The sequence below is a fragment of the Marmota flaviventris genome, chromosome 7, assembly GCF_047511675.1.
Source record: "Marmota flaviventris isolate mMarFla1 chromosome 7, mMarFla1.hap1, whole genome shotgun sequence".
NCBI classification, from domain to species: Eukaryota; Metazoa; Chordata; class Mammalia; order Rodentia; family Sciuridae; genus Marmota; species Marmota flaviventris.
In genome coordinates this window covers 69,165,159-69,188,036 of record NC_092504.1, presented here as the reverse complement: position 1 = coordinate 69,188,036, position 22,878 = coordinate 69,165,159, and the positions used below count along the sequence as shown (strand labels likewise).

Below are 22,878 nucleotides of genomic sequence, written 5' to 3'. Positions count from 1 at the left end.
AAAAAGATTAGATATCTCACATAGGCTCACAGTTGTAACGTTCTAAAGCTGTGTCTCAAGTCCTGAAGTTCAACTCCCCAGCCTTTGTTCTTGTCCATCTACTAAGGATTCCTTGAACAAGTCTGGCTATCTATCTATCTATCTATCTATCTAATCTATGGAATCTTGAACTTTAAATTGCCAGATGTGCAGCAGATGGGTTGGTCAGGCACAGCACTGGAGAGGAGACAGGAAACTACAAGTGATAATTAATTCTGAGCAAGATGATGACCATGGGAATAAAAAGGAAAAATGCCAAGGAGAGTTTTTAGAATTCTATAATAATCGTCACCTGATTATATAGGCAGCAAGGGAGGAGATAAAAGAGCATTGGTTTGAGTGAGGGAAAAATGTGGAGGTCAAAGCACTGGAGTGCCTGAGACATGGGACCCTAACCAGTGAGGCCACTGCCTGAGCAGTGTTCAGGTTGAGGGGGGCCTGACCTCATCCCAATTCGTGGCCAAGCTGGAGCTCCTGCCACCAGGAAGGTGTGCTTTGGAGGGAAGGAGATCTTTGTTATAATTCGCACCAGTTCAGAAAAGGCTTTGCTGACCAAATATATCTATGTTAGGCTTTAAGTTGAAGCCATGGGTCTAGATGAAAGTTTCAGAGGAAGAAAGACAAAGGAAGAAAATAAATGAGACTCTCAGATTAAGGAGTGGGAAGAAGTCAGAAACCCTCTGAAAGGAGGGAAGAGCAAAATCTCAGAGAGGAGAGGAACTTATGGGCGAATACAAAATCCTCAACATCCCAAGGCAGAATCATGTTGAGAGGAGCAAGAGAGCAAACAGTAAAAATGACAGAAGAGAAGGTAAAGACAGGATGAGCAGGCTGCTGGATTTAACCACGGCTTCAGCCACTGCCAGCCCCCTCTGAGAGGTGATTTCATTGTGGTAGAGATAAACATCAAACTGCAAAGGCCTATGGAGTCAGAGGGAGGCGAGGAAGCAGAGACAGAACACAGAGATTTTTCTTGGCACCAGAGAGAGAAAGCAGAGAGCAGAAGGTTGAGAAAGTCGAGTGTTTGTTTGTTTGTTTAGTGTAGCAGAGGCCTGAACGGTGGTTGTACACTGAGGAAAAGCAGAGGTGCCAGTAGAAGGACATAATTTATGAAGCAAGTCCTGGTTCCATCTTCATAAACATTTTGTTTAAAAATTCCATAAACACCAGTGGCCCAGGAAATGCTTTAGCAGATATTCATTAACAAAATGACAGCTCTCTAAAATGTTCCCATAGCTATTACATGTGTATCACTCCTTGTGTAATAAAAAACTTCTGGCATGGAATCTTGACCTCTTTCTCCAGTATGAGAACCCTTCCGTTCTCTGGGGATTTTCAGAGAATAGGGGACATGGTTGACCTCTTATTCAGACAGAAGGAAACTATGCTTTCATTTCCTGCCCCTGAGTGAATCTATCACCCAGTCATTACCTCTTTTGTCTGAATATAGAAATCAGACTGAAAGCTTAGAAGTCTAGGTTTTAGATGAGTTAATATTTCTGTGCTTAGTGCCCCTACTTTATTAAAAAAAAAAGAAGAAGAAGAAAAGAAAAGAAAAAACAAAACTTGTATGCAAAAGGATGCTTATCCTAATTTTATTCACAACACACTAAAACCACGTAGGTCCTGATACCAGGAGGCAAGTTCTGTTATATAGATTATAGGCATAGAATGGAATACAACACAGCTGTATAGTGTTTTTGTTTTGTTTTGTTTCTTCGCCAAAGCATTCTGGATGATACAGAAAAGGTTTCCATCTACAGAAAAATTTTTAAAATGAGAAAAGTGCACAGGACAGCAATACTTCCAGAATTATTGATTACAGATACTCAATGCTTTTTCTTCAGAGCAACTTAGAGTTCCAAATTATTGTTTGCTGGTAACAATTTCATAAATTATTAAATGGCATTGCTTAATGAAGTGTTCACATTTAGCATGAGCCAACAGTAAATTAAGTTACTCCTACAATAAAACACAAAATGAAATATAGCAGTTTCAGCTTCATTTCAGTTGTCAATGCTGTTTTAATTTAAGGTTTAAAACTGGTATTCTGCAAAAAACAACACATGATGATCTTTGACGACATCACCTTTTAAGTTGTTATGAAGCACCAATTTAGTACATAACACAAAGGACAATATATAAGAACATATGTGAGTCATTTTGAATATCTTTCCTTTGCTGAGAGACTATAGTCGCAAATGAAATAAGCATAGATTTTTTTATGAAAACTAAGTAGTAATCTCTTTCTCTGCTTAACAACTTCAGAAATCTCAGTAGTTCCTCTTTCCTATCCATGACTGACTGCAGTAAGCTTGATGCCTTCTTGGAAAACACAAATCTTGCTCCCTGAACCTAGTTTAGGAAGGCTGGGTTCTGAGCCTTCTGGGGACTTTTTATGAGGTTATGCTGTGAAGAAACCTTGCAAAGTGTTATCCGTGAGTGCCAACATCCTTCAATTTTATTGAAGTGGCTTCTTCCTTTTTCCAGTTTTTTTTTAAAGTGTCTTTCTAAATTGGAGTCTTCCTAAGTGTGTATTCATAAAGACATGGACTTTTTAGGAATTTTAAATTTAGGTTGTATGGCATTACAGTTCTCACTGTAAAACACACATCCTTTGATATGTTAAGTTTCCTATTTAAGCCTGAATATGAAAATTAAATTTTGATGAAAATGAAAGACTCAGTCAAGTGAAGAATAATGTTATTGCAGTGACTTAAGATACCATAGTTTTCAATTTAAAAGAGGCATGTTTTAATTGGAATAACATTTTATTTTAAAGGAAGTCATGCTATTTAACTGAAAGACACAGGGAGAAGAAATATGCAAAATTTCTAGACAATTTCTGAGACAAAGCTTTCAAATACATACAGCTCTCAAATTCACTATTGCAGAAAATGTCAGTCCCCATATCATTGTTTCAAGCAGAAGAGTTTGTCACATATGCCACAAGAGGCTTTAACAATCAGAAAAAAAATTTCTACAGTGACTGTGTAAAAATTACATTTAAAAAATATTAAAAGGTCCTTAGACACAAAAGGCCTCACAATTCTCAGTTGCATGATCCATTAGTTAGTGAAGAATTCTAAGTAAATTTGGACTTTAGAATTTTCCTAGACTCAGTTTACTATGCATGAATCTACCTACAATAATCAGTTGGGTTTTTTATCTTGCACAGAGTGGGATTAATGAAAAAAGATTACCATGGTTACTGAGATCATTGAGGAATCAGTGACTCATTTTTACTCTCAGAAGCACAACATCAAAGTGTTAGAAGATAAGAAAACACATACTGTCGTATATTGCACACTGAATGTATACGGCTTATAAAATGGCTGCATAGTATTTTTTAGGTTTCAAGAACTTTTAATTTCAGTTAGGACATAGCTCAAGAAATAAAATTTTAAAAATCATTGAGAAAATTAGCCTCCCCTTATTCATTTTTCCCCTCTAAAGTATGATCTTCACATAGAAATACTGCACAAACTAGGAGTACTTTTTCCTTTTTTTTCTTTTTCCTTCAAAACATTGTTCTGCTATTTCCCAACAATGCATGTATATAAACAGCATGTGCATGAATGGGACTGAAGTAAAACAATCAGTGCTTGATTAATATTAGTCTGCCCCTGGGGATCCCGTTAGCTGCTGATTCCTTGACACACACCTCCAGTAACTTTTTAGAAAGGAGAACAAAGAACACACTCTGTATTGGATGCAGGAACCTGTTACGTGTTCCAGCACCACTTCCATGGCAACCTCTACTACACAGAACAACTGAGAACTCGGCAGGAGCCCAACAGCTCCTGAGCACCCAAAATAGATGTCACTGTGCTCATACCCTTTCTCCTAAAAGAATCATTTGGGCCAACTTCAGATAAAGCCATTGGCTCTTATTCCATCCATAATTCTTTATAAACTTTTTTATTTTTTTTTTTTTTTTCCAATGCTCACATCTCAAAATAAACAGTAGTTTTAAGCAGTGGCTTAGAGTGAAGGGAGTTGTTAGAGGTACACAAACTGGCTAACCAGTTAGTAAAGAATTCAATTTTTTTTTTTAATGTGGAGGGTGGACCTAGGAAGACAAAACATGTCCTATAAACATAATACAAAAATTCAAAAATCATAGTGATTCTATGTGACCTTTTGACCTAAGAGGCAGTAGCTTCACACACCATAGGATAGACCCGAGAGATACCATTCAGTTTCAAGTGTATAGCCATGATGATTATTCAGAGCACTTCCAAAAACATAAAATTGTATTTAGTCCCCTCCAGAGTGAGATCAAACCATATAGTGGATTTCAGAAAGATAATTATCTAGAATAACTGAATTCTTTCAGACGCTTTTGGAGTTTTCAGTAGTAAACTTGTAAACTTCACTTCTTAGAAATTCTACATTACACAAAGTCCATAATAGTTTTCATTGCTTGTTTAGGAACCAGCAACAAATATAATATATTAGTTAGCCAAATCCTCTGGAAAAAAAGAGTGACACTTTGAATGACAGGAGTCCACAGGGTCCTTTCTGTTGGATCCTTTCTGTCGACTTTATGGCTACTTTGGACCATTTCTCTTCTGCTTTGGAAGCCCAGGGATGTGGAATCTGATTGCAAATGTCACTCTTCTTAAGAGTGTTACTCCCTTAAGGTAGATTAGCTTAGAGTAAAATAAACTTTATTAAAAGAAAATAGGTAGGCTTACTAGAATTTTTTAAAGAGACAAATGAAGAGAAAGAAGGATTAAAATTAAATTTGAAATAGAAGCAAACTAGAAATAAAACCCCAATTCAGGAAAGTATGTTTTCCAGGTCAGGTCTCCCAAGCTGTGAAGAGCTACAGAGCCTAGACTGAATCAATTCATGTGCCTGGACTTGCCCTTTGCTGGTCCTTTTATCTGATTGGCTCAATATTGATTCCATACTTCAAGTTGAAGATGCATTAGCCCCCTCCCCCTCAGTTAAGAACATTCTATACATCCTGTAATGTTTAAACATATCCCTGCTTATCCAACGCGAACAATAAAACCACATCAAAACCATACACACAGATGCACACACAAAGGAACAAAGCTAAACTAAGCTTTAAAATCAAATAACAATTATCTGATTCCTGAAAATAAAACAAAACAGTTACCCTGTAGCTTCATTGTCAACAGCCATAAAACAATACAGCTAAAAAGCTCAAATATTTTCAAAAGCGTCTTTGCTCTCAGCATAGAGGTGAGGAGGGAGAAATAGAAGGTCAAATGATCACAGAATACTTGTCCCAACACAAAGGAACCCTGAAGATTTCAATGAGTAAAAAACAGTACCTTATAAGTAACTGGTCTTGTCTACTCACAGCTGTTCCCAGTGCCGACTCTTGTTTAACTGTCTACTGCCTTCAGTTTAAAGTTAATTCTGTTGGCAAAAAAGTACAGAGCTTGTCTGGAAAATACTGTTTGGATATAAACCATTCCTTTCAAAGCAGTGGTAGCTATATTTAAGTTTTCTTGTAGACAGGGATATAAACTCTTCCTGTAGCTAATTTTCTTCCTCCTCCTTCCCTTCAGACTTAGTCAGTATCCTGCTATCCCATATATTGAAGAAAGAAGGGTGGGGGAGACTACAAGGAAATATACCTTAAATAATCTAGTATTTGAGCATTTAGAAAAAAATAAAAACAGGAAAACACAAAGAAATAAAAAGCAGAGAAAATTCAGCAGGATCTGAAATATAATTTTTCTCATCTTACAGATGAGAAAACTGAATCCCAGCGAAAATATTATTTGTATGAGGTCATTTGCATTGTAGTTGGTGCCACAGTTAATAGATAGCAGGTTTCACAGTTCAATATTCTTTCCACTGTACTAACATACCTGAAAGGAAATGCTTTATCTTTTCCCTCCATATCCTTGTATACTGGAAGGAGTTGGGTGGGAGCAGTAATACAATTAAGGTGTGAGAACCATCTGTCTCAAAGAAAACACCCCTTAGGTGTTTAAAATCCTCTATATTGACAGTTTCTCTATAATGCTCAATTTCTTTGCATACTTAGAAAATAATCTTTTCCTTTGCTATTTTTCCAAGATACTTCTATAACTCAGGAGTTGTCATTTTTCAGGGGATGTTAACATTCATCAGTCCTTGTAGAGGATGACTTTAGGGGATGCTGGTGTAAGTTTTGGATATCTCTACCTAGAATCAGTAATACTATTTGTAACATGGTTCTTGAGCTAAAAACACATTGCTCTTGCCACAAATATCCATTTTCAACTTCCAAGGCAAGCTTTTTAAACCACCACATACAAGTTTATTTATTATTAATTTGTTAATTAATTAATTTAGCAGTCCTTGGTATTGAACAGAGGGTCTTGGTCATGTGAGATAAACCCTACCACTGAGTTACATTACCAATCCCTACTTTTTTTGGTGGGGGTGGGAGAGGGTACCCGGGATTGAACTCAGAGGCACTCCACCACTGAGCCACATCCTCAGCCCTATTTTGTATTTTATTTAGATACAGGGTCTCATTCAGTTGCTTAGCACCTCACTTTTGCTGAGGCTGGCTTTGAACTCGCCAGCCTCCTGCCACAGTCTCCTGAACCACTGGGATTACAGGCATGAACCACAAGGCCCAGTCCCTACTTTATTATTATTATATTGATTAAATATTTATCTCACAAGGCCCAGTCCCTACTTTATTATTATTATTATTGATTAAATATTTTGATAATAAAACAGAGAAGCAGCATAATAATTTTTATTTGATGTTTTTTACATAGTTTTTCCTACTTACATATAAACAAATTGTTTTTCTCTAAAGGAGTGGTGTCCCTATTATAATATTTTTTTTAAAAATATCCCATTATGAAGTGTATTCATTCATTAATTCATCTAACAAATACTTATTGAGCACTTATAAGCCCTACTTCATTTTTCCTCTGCATATTGGAATAACTGACAAGTAATAGAAACTTTAGAAAAGAGGGTAATTTTCAAATAAAATCAAAACATTTAAATGAGAAATGGGGCCAATTTTGCATAACTATTTTTGCATTCCTTCACACACTTTAAATATGTGCCTATATATATATATATATATATATATATATATATATATATATATATTTTTTTTTTTTTTTTTTTTTTTTTTACCTACTAACCACAGAGTTGCCCAAACCTCAACAACCCCCTGCCCAGATCAGATAATCTAAAATATGAAGTGGCCCAGAGTGCATTCATTCTGGTCACCATCAATCTTTCTATTTCATCTGGCTCCTTAAATATTAAAGCAAAATCTACTTTACACTCTGCAATTCAGAGACATAATTAATGCTCAAATAATTGAGACCCATTTTCAAACTGTTACTCATTCTTAAACTTGGAATCTCACTGGTTTTGAAATTTCTCATCTGCTTTACAGTAGCCACTCTTATCCTGGTCTTCTTCTGAAAGTAATGTACTTAGGACCAAATAATTATAGAAGTGTAATAGTTAGAAAAGAAAATTTAATTTCCTAAAACATGTTTTCCAAATGATGAGGAATTAGTGAATGTGATATCAATGTTCCAACATTGACAAATGAGCAACTGAGATTCACAACATAAATTTTGAGAAAGAACTTTTAGAAAACCATCCTTTATGTTCTTTGACATGAAAGCAGGATCCTATTCTCCTTTTATTCTCAATTAGTTACATCTAATTATGCTCTCTGCAAATGTAAATCCCAATGACATTAACACACGGGTTTATAGATTTTGCTAATATGTCAAATACAATGAGTTTGACATACTGATACATATTACTTTGATTTACTAAAACTATTCCACATTTTATTTTCATTTCTTCAAATTTGTTCTTGCTGTAGAACAGTTTAGTTTTTGTCAGTTAGAAGGAGCAGGAAGGAAACATGAGTAAAAATCTTGAAAGATAAGCAGGCTGTGAGAGGCCCAGAGATTTTGATGGAATGAGTCAAGGTGACTCAGAGTACTGAGCGGCCTCAGGAAGGAAGGAAGGTGTGAAAAGAAGTTACAAGCAGATCCTCTAGAGCAGAAGTGGGCTGAGCCACAGACAATAGATTATTATAGGTATTGAATTCAAAAACCAAAGTCTCTCAAAATAGGTTAAGCAAGGAGGCAACTAGCAATTTTGGTGACCAGTGCAAGCAACAGGAAATTGGCCCTCAAACCTACTTTGTAATCCATGGCATGGTTCTTCTGTGAAGCATGGAAGGGGAGCAAGTGCTGTCAATATGTCAGCTCAATACACTCTAAAATAGCACAATGTTTCACATCTACTTAAAGAAGATTTTTGTCCCTCTATATTTAGGTCCTTTGGACATTCTCCAGGTTGCCCCACTCTGGCAATGTTCTGAATTTCAGAATCCTAGAGGAGTTTAGAAAGGAATAGTTAACTGTGTTTTGAAGCCTGGACATGTTGTGCTAATTTTCACTGATGGGTAAAGTACTTACAGCAGAGGTGAACTCTAGGGCAGGCTATATTAATAGAGGCAAGCAGTGGGAATTCTCTAACTCTTGATCTCCTCCTCTCAGTTTTCAGGTTTACAGTAACACTAGAAGAAAGCATGTACTGAGGCATCCCCAAACTCTTTGGTGATAGTAGCAAAGTTACATGAACAGCTCCTAGGTCATAATATTCTTTGGTAGGAGGCGATTTCATGCTTGGGAGTTTTTAACAGTTCCAAGTAATACATACAATTCCAACATGCATAGAATAACAAATCTCAAGCCTCAACTCTCTTAAGCCAATTCAGGCTACTAGCTTCCTTTATTAACCCATCTCCTCTCAGCTTGTTCTTCTCAGAGCAGTCAGAGTAATCATTCCCCACTCCACACCCACCAATGATTTCTCATTTTGCCCATAATTCCCTTGCTTCATACCATCCAGCACTTTCCCATCATGACTTGTCTTCATTCCAATTGTTTCTCATTGTTCTCTTGTTTCGTGTTGTTCAGTGGTTTCCCTGCTTCATCCCTACAACGTTTTCCAACTTCCCTCAGTATAAATTCAAATGCTGAAGCATTTGTACCCTTCTAGATACACATGATTTAGCACCTGTTTATCTTTCCTACCAAATTTCCCAAACAGCTGTTTGATTTGTCTAGAACATTCCTCCCTTATATTTTCACAGAACTGTCTCCGTCTCCTCACTCAAGACTCATCTCCAGTGCTGCCTCCTCAGAAAAAAGATTCCTGACCACTCTAACCAACCATCCTCTGCCCATATATCATTTTTTGTTTGTTCTATTTAGTTATATATAACAGCAGAATGCATTTTGATTCTTTGTATACAAATGGAGCATTTCTCTGGTTGTACAGGATGTAGAGTCATACCATATGTGCCGTCATACACATGATGTTCGTCTCATTCCACCATCTTTCCTGCCCCCGTACCAGCTTCCCTTCTCTCCCTCCCCTTTGTCCAAAGTTCCTCCATTCTCCCCAAGCCCTCTGCCATTCTGGATTATCATCCATTTATCAGAGAGAATATTTGGCCTCCATATATATTCTTTATCCCATTTCCTTGCCTTAATTTTTCTTCATAGCATAACCACTATCTGGGATTTATTTTTGTGCTTTTTTACTTATTCAAGTAGTTCATTGAAATATGTTTACTATCTTTCCTCTGGAATAAATTCAGAAATCTGCCAGAAGATATAAATACAATCAGAAACATGAGATTTGGGTTTTAAAATCACATTCCCAGTGATCAGAACAGTGTCTCATATAAATAGGCATTGACAAGTATTTCTTTAATGAATCAATTATATTTCCTACACAGGCTACTACTCCTCATTCAACAAATATTTAACATAAACCCATTAACATGAAAGTAAAGACTACTCTTCTTCTGCAAACAACTTAACACTACAGATCTCCCAGTGGCCCTGCAGCTAATACTCACAGGAAGTAAGGAAAGAGCCCTAAATTTTATCAACGTGAAGCCCAGGTAATGTTCTTGAGTAATTAGAATAGGCTTTATACATACACAGGTACACCTAACTAGATACATGATTGCATTTGCTAGAAGGTCTTACCAGCTTCTAGACATCTCCTTCATTTCCTGAACTCTTTAGGAAGTTTCTCTTATTGAAACAGCAGATATGCTAGAGTTAATTCTATCCTGTCCAGGTGGTCTGAAGATGCTGTCCTCTGTCCAGGTGGTCTGAAGATGCTGTCCTCACCTGCCAACTCTTCAGGAGCAAAAGGTAAATCCTTATATTTGCAACATATGTTTTGTAAATGAAAATTGTGGAGACCAAATAATTTTGGAGAGATGAGCTTATTTAATTTCCTATCTCAGCTCTACTCTACACTGATTCAGAGCTCTCCAGTGAGCTGTAAATTAGATTTCCTCTCCTGTCTCATGTCCTACTGCTTCCTAATTACTTGTTCTAGTGAGTCAGCTTCTCTGAGTCCTGGGGCCCAGATATCTTGTGGGATACTGTGACTGGTTCAAAACCCTCAAGATCTAGTCATTCAGAAAGGTACTGTGTGATGGCAAGGCAGAAAGGATGATTTTTTTTTAATATTAGAAATAAAAAATGACTTTCCCCAAGAATCACAATTGGCCTCCTATCAGGAAACCCAGGGAGAGGGAATTTTGCACCTGAGAACTGATGCCACCCAGGAAGATAATTTCATTTAAAGTTAAAAGAAAAATGTGCCCTTTTCCTATAGTGTTAACTATATATGAATCTAAGTACATTAAATATATATGTTTTATCAATGAGTCAGTGCTACAGATATGTATTGATAGCCTCTGATGCCTAAAGTTTTGTGCTTCAGATAATGATAGTTGTCAGGACAAGGACATAAGACACAGATGGGCCAGGGATGGTGGTGCATGCCTATAATCTCAGCATCTGAGGAGGCTGAGGCAGGAGGATAGTAAGTTCAAAGCCAGCCTCTGCAACTTAGACCCTAAGAAATTTAGGAGACTCTACCTAAAAATGAAAAATAAACAAAAAGAACTGGGGATGTGGCTCAGTGGTTAAACACCCCTGGGTTAAATTCTTAGTACCAAACAAAACAAAACAAAAAAATGAACAAACAAGCAAAAAAACCAAACAACTTATGCTAGGTTATGTTGTGCTAGGTTATGAAGTTTCTGTAAACATATGTTTTGTAAATGAAAATTGTTGATAATATTTCTTTACCCAGAATAATATAAGTTCTACCTTTGAATTTAATGAAACTCATATTTGTTTAGCCCAGAAAATGTGCCCAAGGATTAAGTATGAGGGGGAGGGAAGACCCTGCCTCAGAGCACTTACCAGTCCTTACTGACACTGGAGAGTTAAGCATGAAGTTCTAGGGAAGCATAGAAGTTACATGGAATCAAGACTGGAAATAACCAAAGAACTCTTCCTTGAGGAGATAAAACCAAAATGCATTTTGAATGTAAAAGAAGAAATGGGTAACACTCTAGGCAGGGGATAGGACCCACTTGGTTCACTACAAGTAGCTGCACAGAGCTAGAATGTGGAATGAAGGACAAAAACTAATGGATAAAATATGCAAAAGGGAAGATGGGCAAAAGCCATGTGCAGCAGTTTGGTTTTTATCCTGAAGGCAATAGGTAGTCAAGAAGGATTTTAATCAGAGGATTTTTTATTTTTAGAATTCTAAGTGCAGAAACTATTCAGGGACAGGTGGTCTGAAAGACTACTAATGACATTGTTTCTATATCCAAGTGAGACATTGTGATAGTCTCAAATTAGGCAGGAGGGAATAGAGTGATAGAAATGGCCTCAAAAGGTATTTTTTGAAATTTCCATTGGTAAGAATATGTGGAAAAAACAAGCTTATTTCTGAAATCTCTATATTACTGAAAAATATATCTATTATTATAATTGGATGAAACTAGTATTTATTAAGTTTATTACAAAAAAGACATTTTTTATAAATTCTATTCACAGATGAAAAAACTGAGGCACACAGCTTAACAGAGGAATAATAGAATTTGAACTTATGGTCACCTGACTATAAAGCTTGTATTCTTTACATAAAGTTATCCAGATCTTTGAGGGCAATGCAAATTTTGAACATTTTTTAAAACTTGGTCATTGGTTGATAAGACTTGAAAGTACTATTATCACTGCCAAATTAGAGTATAATTTGGCAGTGATAATAGATTCTGGGAGCAGAATTGTTTAGGTTTCTTAGGTATAAGCATACTCAAATTTGAGTTCAACAACACAAACAGTTGTATTTTCTTAGCTTCTATGAAACTCCATGTTTAGCTATCCTGCAAAGCACAAATCCTTCATCAAATTCCTCTTGGTAATCTAATTACTTCTAAGCTTGAGAGACTTATTCACACACTGTATGAGGACAGCCAGTGGAAACTAGAAGGAAAGTGGACTTGGCAGATAGCCTAGTTCAATCAAGTCAAATATTGTGTTTTGAGTTACATGGACTAAGAAGGATAACTCAGTTTCAATGAATCTAGGAAGGCAATAGGTAAAACTTTAAGACACTGGAAAGAAAAAGGGACAGACCTGGCTCAAACAGAAGAAAATGCTGAAATCCGCCTTAAAGGAAGAATAGAGGAAATTTCCTTCTCTAGCATATTTTGTACTCACTGTGGATAGAATAACACATGATTGTCCAAACCTTAACTCCTTCAGAGTAAAAGGAGGTGTTGTTGTTAATTACTATGGGACTCCAGTTAAAAACCAGAACTCTTAACTGCAAAGTTGGACATATATCACCCAATTTAGGAAGTAGGCATTCATGCTGAACTTCAGATAATGATAGTTGTCAGCACAAGGACATAAGACACAAAATAAAGAGCTCCTAAAGTGAGGCAAGACAACAAATTCAAGAACTCTTGCACAATTTGAACATGATGCTCAAAACTCAGTAAAGAAGTCTAGAGCAACTGAAATACTTGTGATATTACATTAATAATTCTATTCTCATATTTTCTTTTATTAAAATATGGTGATGGGCCAGGTGTGATGGTGCATGCCTGTAATCCCAATGGCTTGAGAGGCTGAGGCAGGAGGATCACAAGTTCAAAGCCAGCCTGAGCCAACAGTGAGGTGCTAAGCAACTCAGTGAGACCCTGTCTCTAAATAAAATACAAAATAGGGTTGAGAATGTGGCTCAGTGGTTGAGTGCTCCTTAGTTCAATCACGTGTGTGTGTCTATGATATATATATATATGGTGGTGGTTTTTCATTATGAGAGTTACAGATAAGTTTTGATGGCTGAATTTATGTATTAACATGAGTGGGCTAAGGGATGCTCAGGTAGCTGGCAAAACATTATTTCTGTGTATGTCTGTGAAACTGTTTGCAGAAGAGATTAGTTTTGCATCAGTGAATTGAATAAAGAGAACAACCCTCCCAGTGTAATGGGCATCATTCAATCCATTGAGGACATGAATAGATCAAAAGGTCAAAGATGGGTGAATTTGCTCGCTCTGCTTCAGCTGGAACATCTGCTTTGTCCTGCTCCCAGACATCAGTACTTCTTGTTCTTGGGCTCTGGGACTTAGTTTGGGACTCACACTATTAGCTCCTCTGGTTCTAAGAGGGTTTTAGGTTTGGACTGTGCTTCAGTCAGCTTTTTTTTTTTTTTTTTTGCTGCTGCAACCAAAAGACCTTACAGGAATAAATTTAGAGGAGGACAACTTTATTTGGGGGCCCACTGTTGCAGAGATCTCAGTCCATGGAACCCTGGCTCCATTGTTCTGGGCCAGAGATGAGGAAGACAGACCATTACGGCAGAAGGGAGTGTCAGAGGAAAGTAGCTCAAGATAGCACACCAGAAAGCAGAGAGAAAGCTTCACTCTATCCTTCTCTAGCATATTTTGTACTCACTGTGGATAGAATAACACATGATTGTCCAAACTTTAACTCCTTGAGAGTAAAAGGAGGTGGTGTTGTTGATTACTATGGGACTCCAGTTAAAAACCAGAACTCTTAACTGTAAAGTTGGACATATATGCCCCAAAGGTACACCCCCAGGGACCTACCTCCTTTAACCACACCCTACCAGTCTACTTTACTGGTCAGGTAATCCCCATCAGGGAATTAATGCCCAGGTTAGATTCATACTCTCATAACCCAATCATTTCACTGCTAAACTCTCTTGCACTATCTCACACAGGAACTTTTGAATGACACCTCATATCTAAACCATAACAGACTGGAACTACACCACTGTTTTTCTTGGTCCTTTAGCTTGCAGACAGCAGATGTTGAAACTTTTCAACCTCCATAATATGTGAACCCATCCCTTACAATAAATCTGTTCCTATATATCAAGGTAGCTCCTGTTGCTTGTTTCTCTGGAGAACTTTGATTAATACACAGATATACACTGTCTCATATCCCATATTAAAATAATGTGTTTGTATAAACAAACAACTTGGCTATAAAATAGAAAGATGTTGATAGTAGATGGCTACCCCCAAACTAATTTGATTGTTTAAAAAAAAGTACAGGCTTTATTTCTTCAATGTATTAACCATCAGTGAGCCAATATTTAAATACATCCAACTGAATTATTGTGGATCCATTATTTTTCCCAACTCCTGAATTCTTTTCTGAGATGAACACATTATTTTTTTTCATGGCAAGTTTCATTCCCAGGATAGACAGGGAAGAGGATGTACAAGCATTGAAAACTAACATTCCCAGGTATAGACAAGAGATAGCAGTCAAAACTAATTACATTTTCAACCTTGATTAGTCTGCAACTAGCTGTGTGACCTTGGACAAAACATTTCACTTCACTGGGGCTTAGTTTCCTCCTATATAAAATAAAAGGATTTAGTAAGATTATCCTGAAGTTTTATTCAGATGTTAAATTTAACTATTCACTGAGATAATTATCTCCCATATGTTTTAAAATTGCTTGAGGTTTATTTATCTTTGAAGATTGAGAGGATATCTGTTGTGTCATAAAGAAATTAAAACAGCGAGTTATTGACAAAACAACTCTAAAGGCAACAATAATAATGACTTTTAAGACTCCCAAGAATAAAAACATAGAGAGTAGGGAGATATTTAATTTTTATAGTGGAAAATAGGACTATTAGAATTTTCTTATGGGAAAAAGCATCAATATAAAAATGCCAAGTCACAATGTGCTTCATCATTCTTAAGTAAGAAGCTATTTCAGCTCCCCAAACACAGTGGAGATCAGGGTTTCCTGAGTTTATGCAGAAGAAAGAATTTTTCCCCAGAAGTGTGAAGTTGCTTCCCTACACTGTCATTTTTCACAATGAAAAACTAAATCCACCATTACAACACAAAATGTTGGAAAGGAATAAAAGGAGGCATCTCTCTGGTCTGTAATCTTTTGTAAGTTCCTAGACACAAGTGTGCTTTAGAAAAGAATGAAAACAAATTGCCTATCACTACTTTGGAGCCAAGCTCCAAAGCAACCAAATATAAGGAAGCCAAACTTTTTCATTATACTATGTTTATTGCTATTTAATAGAGAAGTAATATGCAAAAGTATGTAAGAATATAGTGTAAAAAAGTTCCTACCCCTTTGACACTCAAAAATACTTAAGAATATTTAAGGATTAACAACTATCACCATTTTGCTATACAAATTTATCTACCTACTTATCTATCTATCTAATATCTAATATCTAATATCTATCTAACCCTATCCACATATACTTAACACACATACACACCCATTTAGTTTTGAAAAAGAAAATATCATACTCCTTTACCCCAATTTTTGGCACAATTAATCAATTTTCTCAACTTTGAAGACAAAGAAGCAAGCCAACACTAAATGTGTCTTCTTTTTCCATCATAAAATCTCTTGTCCTCTGTCCTTAACCTATGGAACTTATACATACAACTTATCAGATGCTAAGAAAAATAAATGCAATGGGATTCTAGATGCTTAGCAAAAAAAAAAAAAAAGGCACTGAATACATGTTTACTGATTTGAATGGATGGATGAATCACATCAATGACCCCAGTCCCATTCATGTGGGAAAAGTTGCCAGGAAACAACCATATAAGAATTGACTCACTTCATATATAACCCGCTTTCTATCAAGTGTTAAGGAATTGATTCTTTCAATGTCTTTTAATCAGTGATTTTTTGTGATGTCTAGTTCATTATCACTAAATGACCCTAAGGCAATAAACAGGGACTTCAATACATACCCTTTCTTCATCACAAATTGGGCTCTCCTGTTTGTCTCTCACCATTTTAATCATTCTTTGGTTTATTAATCAATTTAAAGGGTCTGTTGATACCAGTATCTTTGTTGAAATCACAGTATCCAAGGATTCAGAGATGTTAGTCTGTTTTATGTCAGTTAATTCTTAAGTTCAGTAAGATACTCCAAGAGAGAAATTTTTCCTCTCTCACACTAGTGGTCTCATTTTAGCTTGTGTCTTTCTATCTTTCTTGATTCTAATTTGTTTGTTAGACTTTAGAGGTCCTTCAGTTTTCAATTTGCCTCCTCAACTTAGAACAATTTGTTTCTGTTGTTTTATTACTCTGCCTTGGAGCTCAGGTATACTAGATTCAGGGTTTTATTAAAAAGTTCTTATATACTTCCCGTTTTAGGTACTTATGGAGGACTTTATATTTCCCCATGTTTTCATCTGTATTCTCCATGCCATTCTCCTTTGTTCTCATCTTTCTTTCTTTGCTTTTAACTATTTACTTTTTTTTTAAATATTTATTTCTTTTTAGTTATTGGCGGACACATCTTTGTTTGTATGTGGTGCTGAGGATCGAACCCAGGCCGCACGCATGCCAGGCGAGCGCGCTACCGCTTGAGCCACATGCCCAGCCCCAACTATTTACTTTTATTGGTACTCTTTTGCTCCAGAATGTTTGCAAGTTGTCATATAAATTCATTTCACTTTGCTCATGATTAACACAGCAGCCACATCTAAACAGTGTTTCTCTAAGATGGTAAGGGCCAATCTCTTTGACACCCTTCCCACCTCATAAGAACTCTGGTTATGTTTCCTTCAGAACAAAGATGATTCTGCAGGAGTTGGTACATTTCTTTGGCTATATACGTAGAATGTCTCCTTATCCTCAACAGCCATTTCTAGGAGCTAAGTTCAAAACAAAAGTTAATAATGTAAGCATTGTAATCTCATATATACAAACATGAGCTGTATTCCCCAGTTCACACATCAGAGGATCATTTGCCAGAGAAAAACAATAAGAGAGTCAATTCAGACCAAAAATTTCATAGTTTGATCAAAGCCCTTCTTTCTACTACCATAATATTTGACATTTGTTAATACTACCTGGGAAAGATTCACTACCACCCCAACTAAAATATGCTACTTAAATTTTAAAGCACCTTTTCTTTCTTCTTTAATAGCTTGCCTTTCCATGGCAATCTGCATGGCAAAGGATAGGTGCCATTTTCCTTCTTTCCCCTACCAGGTGCTCAGGTTGGTTTTGTTGTTGCTGCAAACACAGTTCAAGTGTACAGTGCTCTTAGGTGTACAGACACGCCTTCCTCCCCTGCCCCAGGAATCCCATAAACCATGCTGTAGTCTTGGGATGTGTAGCAAAGAAATAAAACATTCACCTGTGAATGTGGGAGTGGTGTGTGTGGGTCTGTGTGTGTGTGCATGTGCACACATGAAGATCATATAACACATGCATAACAAACTGTGTATCTAAGAAAGATGTATTCATATAAAAATGGTCATTTGGGAACAATGCAATCTGGAGAAACATTCAAGTTCATTAAAAGGCAAAACAGTAAAATAGCATTACCTGAAGACTTGAGCTATTAAAGAAAAAGAGGGCATTTTTATAACTTTGTTAAACATTAAAATTGTGAGAAAGTTTTTGTTTAACTTTTAGAAGCAGAGAAAGGTGGATGGACACAGTGTCATTTGCTATTCTCAAGTTAGAGTAATGAATTACCTTAGTGATCCGTTTTTCAGTGGGAAGCACAAGTGCATATGGGGAATTTTATATTTTCTCTTATTTATGCTTTGACTCCAGAAGAATGTAGTTGTTTTTCACATGTTATGTTTCATTGTTCACTGTCATTGGTCTCTAAGGAAGAAGTGCACTTTCAGGGGTCACATTGCAGTCAATATGTGTAAGCACCTGGGGATCTACCTAAAAATTCAAATCTGAATTTTTGTGGCCCCCACGTGGAGATGGAGATCTGAGAATTTGAACTTCTTACAAATTCCCAGTTGCTGCTGCTGCTCAAAGGCCTGCAATTTTGAGTGACAAAAATATAGACACTGCTGACTTAAAGAAACAATTCAGTAAGGATCTAGAAGTGCCAGGTGATTGAATTGTACTTTATGTAAGCACAGAAACTTCCAAAGTCATCGTCAAATATTTTTATTTTCCTCTCCATCCTTATTCTTTTCCTTTGTGTCTACTTATCCCCTTCCTCTTCTCCATTTCCTTTTGCTAATATATGAAAGGATGGTGAATCATAATTCTCAGGATTAGGAAATGGGGACATTATTTTGATGACTGTTTTCCCTAGGGCTTTAAGTATTTTGATTTTTGCATTACCTTGTTGATATAACTTCAGGCTGAAAACAGATTGTGAAGTACAAAAAAATCTGACTCCATGGTAAAATGCAGCGAATAAATATGTTTAATGCTTGCACACTGTAATTCTGAAGGGTGGAAATAAAATAAATTCATGCTGACACAAAACCCCCACAAGTTCATCTGATGGAGTATAAATCTACTTCTGCTTTGCTCTCAGCTTTTTGTTACAAAAGAACAATGTTGTAAGAACTATATATGTAAGATTTCTTGTTTTAAAAGAAAGTGTGCCCTGAGTGGAGGTGCATACCTCTAATCCCAGCTACTTGGGAGGTTGAAGCAACAGGATCACAAGTTTGAGACCAGCCTGGGAAACATAGCGAGACCCTGTTTCAAAATAAAAATTCAAAGAAGAGCTTGGTGTGTAGCTCAGTGTGAGGCAAGTGTGGGGCTCAAATCTCACTGGGAAAAGAAAAGAAATAAAAGTGACCTATATGGACAATGTCACAGTAAAACCCATTAATTTGTAAAAAGTAGTATATATTAATAAGTATAATATTAAAAAGTAAAAAAAAAAGAAAGTGACTGTCACAGACCTTAGATGTACTTTCAATCTGAAAGTTGATTTCTGTCTTTAAAGCCTAGAATTAAAAAATTTAAACCCAGACTCATTGTTATTATCTATCTCTGAAGCAGTGCTTTCTTAAACTTAGTTGTATTCTTAAAAAATAAAAAAGCTTGCTAGATAAAATGTAGTATCCACCCCACAGCTCTTTATTTCAACTACTGTTATGCTTGGAGACCTAAGGGAATATATAAACAGTTTCTATGCTTAAGAATTCTTCTGTCCCTCCCCAACAAAATCATTTACACTTGTACCTTAGTAAATCTTTCCCAGTGCTTATTTGATAAACATTAATTATTCATCCTGAATCCATAGATACCACTTATATACTCTAAACTTAGTCCACAAATCAATCAAAACAAATGTTATAATTCTAGTCACTACACAAACCAATTCATGTACCACGAACTCAACTATTTCCAAGTCAGACTCACCAAGTTCAGCTACAAAGCACAGTTTTAAGTTATAGCTCCCTTTCACCAAACTCTTTTTTCTAGACAATATAGTGTGTTCCGCTTAAAAGTTGACTTTCATGTAAATATCACCTTTCAAGAATTAAAATTTATGGTTTGATTACCATGTCAAGTAATTCATTTAAAAAGCTAAACAGAAGTTCTATCTCAATTTTATGTAACCTGACACAGATAAACCTTTTACAGGTGATCAGCTACTTGGGCCAAGAGGCAAAAATTTCTGTTTTTTTTCTCTGATAAGATAGCCTGAACTATGTAATGTTTTGAACAACCAACAATAAAAATTAAAAAAAAAAAAAGATAGCCTTTCTTAAGGCAACAGATAAGTGTACTGGTTCATTTAAACACAAACAGATGTAGACGTAGTATGAGCTTTCCGAATTGGAAAACACTAATAAGGAATTATATAATGAAAACTTCTTGACAATTTCAGTAACCAAATCTACTTATGCCATACCAGACTTACTAAGATAAAAAGGCCTTCATCTTTGTGAGCATGCAGAAAGTACTTTCTCAACAAAAACACTTTTATTTATAGAAACAGAACAAAGGTAAGAAAATGTCCTTGGTTTCTCCTATGTATTCACTGCTGGTTAAAAAAAAAGAGGCTGGAGAAAAGGAGAGGGATGTATCACCTATTTCTGTAAACAGCTCGACACTAACAAAATCTCAGATCTTGCTTCTCAATCAATACAGAGCTTCATGGCTAAAAGAGCTGCTTCAAACCAGTGTTTCATCTAGTTAATGATATCAATAAAGGTTATCTCTACAAAGAATGAAAAGGTCACTAATCAAATTGCAATGACTCCCTCACATTATTATTGCTTGGGAATGCATTTTATTGATTGCTCTGCTATTCCTGTGTAGAATCTTCCTTTTAATGCATTGACTATAGCAGGGGAGAACAATAATAAAATATCCTCTCCCACCAGGAGCCAAGTGGATCTTTTCAGTATCTCTTTATGACAACTCAAAATAAAATGAGATGAGATAAAGATTAAAGGAAAACTGAAGAAATAAAAACTTAACTTAGAGACCACTTCATGGTAAATGTAAACTGTGAATAAATTCTTTAAGAAAACGTCAGTGCTGGTAGTAAACTCTTTGACATTATGCCTGATGCGGATGTTAAATTCTATAATTTCATTTTAACTTGCAAATTTATTTCCTCACGAGTCTTAAATTTTATCAGGAGAGAGAAAATTAACATTATAAAAAAGTGATATATACACTGGATATGGAAAATATAGAATGTTGACTTTTGGGTTTTATGTGTAATGTTAATGTTAATATCAATCCTGTTTATTGCTGCTTTTGTGTTTTATAAGTGTTTAGTACGGAAAACCATAGCTCTCTTACATTTGGCAAAAAAGGCATAAATCTGTGCTTGCTTAGATGGTACTTTATTAAATATACCATAGAATTTTGAAAATTTAAACACTATCCCTCTTTCACTAGCAATATTTCCGGAGCATAAAAGAGAAATATTTAAATATGCTCAGTCTTCAAAAGGAGGAAGTAGGTGAATAAACAGGCAAACCAAGCACAAGATAAATGATAGCATTTTTGGACACCTCCTTTGCCCCTTGAAGTCTCTGGATGCCTTTATGCTCCTCCTGGCTGATTCTGAGCCTCTTATCTAGGCCTTTTCCTTGATCCACTCCCTGTTCTCTTGTCACTGGGAGCTGTACCCTGACTAAAGGAATGCCATTATTCCAGTAGCACTGGAGTGGATCTAATGTCTCCTCTATAAGTTGCCAAATTAACAGGTTTTATCACCTGGAAAATACAAGAAACAGCTGTTTACGTAAGTGCCCCAGGCACTCTAGTTAATCATTGTTGCAAATAATATTAAATGGGATAAAATACTGGCTTGCTGAATCCAGTTTTTTTTTTCCTAATATAGGAAAATAATGGCCTGGCTACCATAGCAAATTGTTAGTGGTTTATCACAAATGTATGTAGTATTTCATGCTTTTTCAGAGTTAAATGACAACACCAAATTATTCTACTTGCAATTCTATCTCCCTGCAACTATAAAACACAAGAAGCTGGTAGTGAATATATATTTTAAATACTGATACAATGTTTGGAATATGCAAAAATGGCACTATTAAAAATGTTTTATTTGGGATATTAATACAGAAATCATTAATCCAAAAGAAGACTTAAACAATAATGTCATTAAAATTTAAATGTGTACTTTAAAAAAATTGAAGATACTCCATGTTTTGCACACAATCCAACAGGATTTTTTTCCTGAAAAAATTTTTAAAAAAGCATTTCTGAGGTTGATCTTTCTTCACAGTTATACTTGCTAAACCAATTGTATTGAGTAAATCTCTTTATTTTAGTCACATAAGAATTCTTTGCAGAAATGAAGTTGCTTCTCTCTTTTCTGGTAGACTTACTGTTGAGGAGCTCTGACTAGGAAGATAGGCAGTAGAGCCTTGGATGTTACAGTTTGGGCTTTGGTTGGGACAAACCTAGAAGAATCCAGCTCTTTAACCGTGGAATACATAATCCTGGGCAAATGCTTTTAGTCTTTTAGTTTCCCTCATTTCCCAACTTCAAAAATTGGAGATGCTATATATCGCTCATATTTGTTTTAAAGAATAAGTTGGATAAAATGTGCAAATTGCTTATCACAGTCACCTTCAAGAAGCCATAGTTTTATTAATAGTAGTATTCACTAATTTATGTTCCTTTGGTTTGGCATAGGGTAGATTGAGAAATTTGGACCCTGGTAGAGGGTCTTCCTTATGGTTTGGATCTGGAATGTTCTCCAAAAGCTTATGTGCTAGGCAATGAAGCAATTTTCAGAGATGATATGATTGGATCATGAGGATTTTGATCTTTTTAGTATATTAATCCATTTGATGAAATAATAATTCAAATAGAGAGATGGTAAAAACTATGGACGGGTGGGACATGGGTGGAGGGAGTAGCCACTGAGGGCATGGCCTTGGGGATTATTCTAGCCCTGGCCCTTCCTGGATCTCTCTGTTTTCTGGATGACATAAGCTGAGTAGTTTTCCTCCATCATGCCCTTAGGCCCTGATGTTCTTCAGCCTAACATCCGGCAAAAAACCATGGAGTTGGCTGACCATGGATGAGACCTCCAAAACTTTGAGCCAAAATAAAACTTTTACTTCTCTAAGTTTTCTTCTCAGGTATTTTGGTTACAATGATGAAATACTTGTGTGTGTGTGTGTGTGTGTGTGTGTGTGTGTGTGTGTATATATATATATA

General features: G+C 36.1%; 1 protein-coding gene across 5 annotated transcripts in view; it reads right to left on the bottom strand.

Moving 5' to 3' along the window:
* Positions 1-22,878, bottom strand: part of Arhgap24 (Rho GTPase activating protein 24) — a 482,648-nt gene that overhangs the window by 203,581 nt on the left and 256,189 nt on the right. Inside the window, exon 2 of one of the 5 annotated variants that reach the window (XM_071614404.1) lies at positions 5,349-5,436. The exons of 3 other annotated variants lie outside the window; for them this stretch is intronic. The gene's annotated coding sequence lies outside the window, so the exon portion shown is untranslated. Of the gene's footprint in view, positions 1-5,348; positions 5,598-22,878 lie in introns of those variants that run through there. One more of the 5 variants, XM_071614403.1, reaches the window with a different exon arrangement.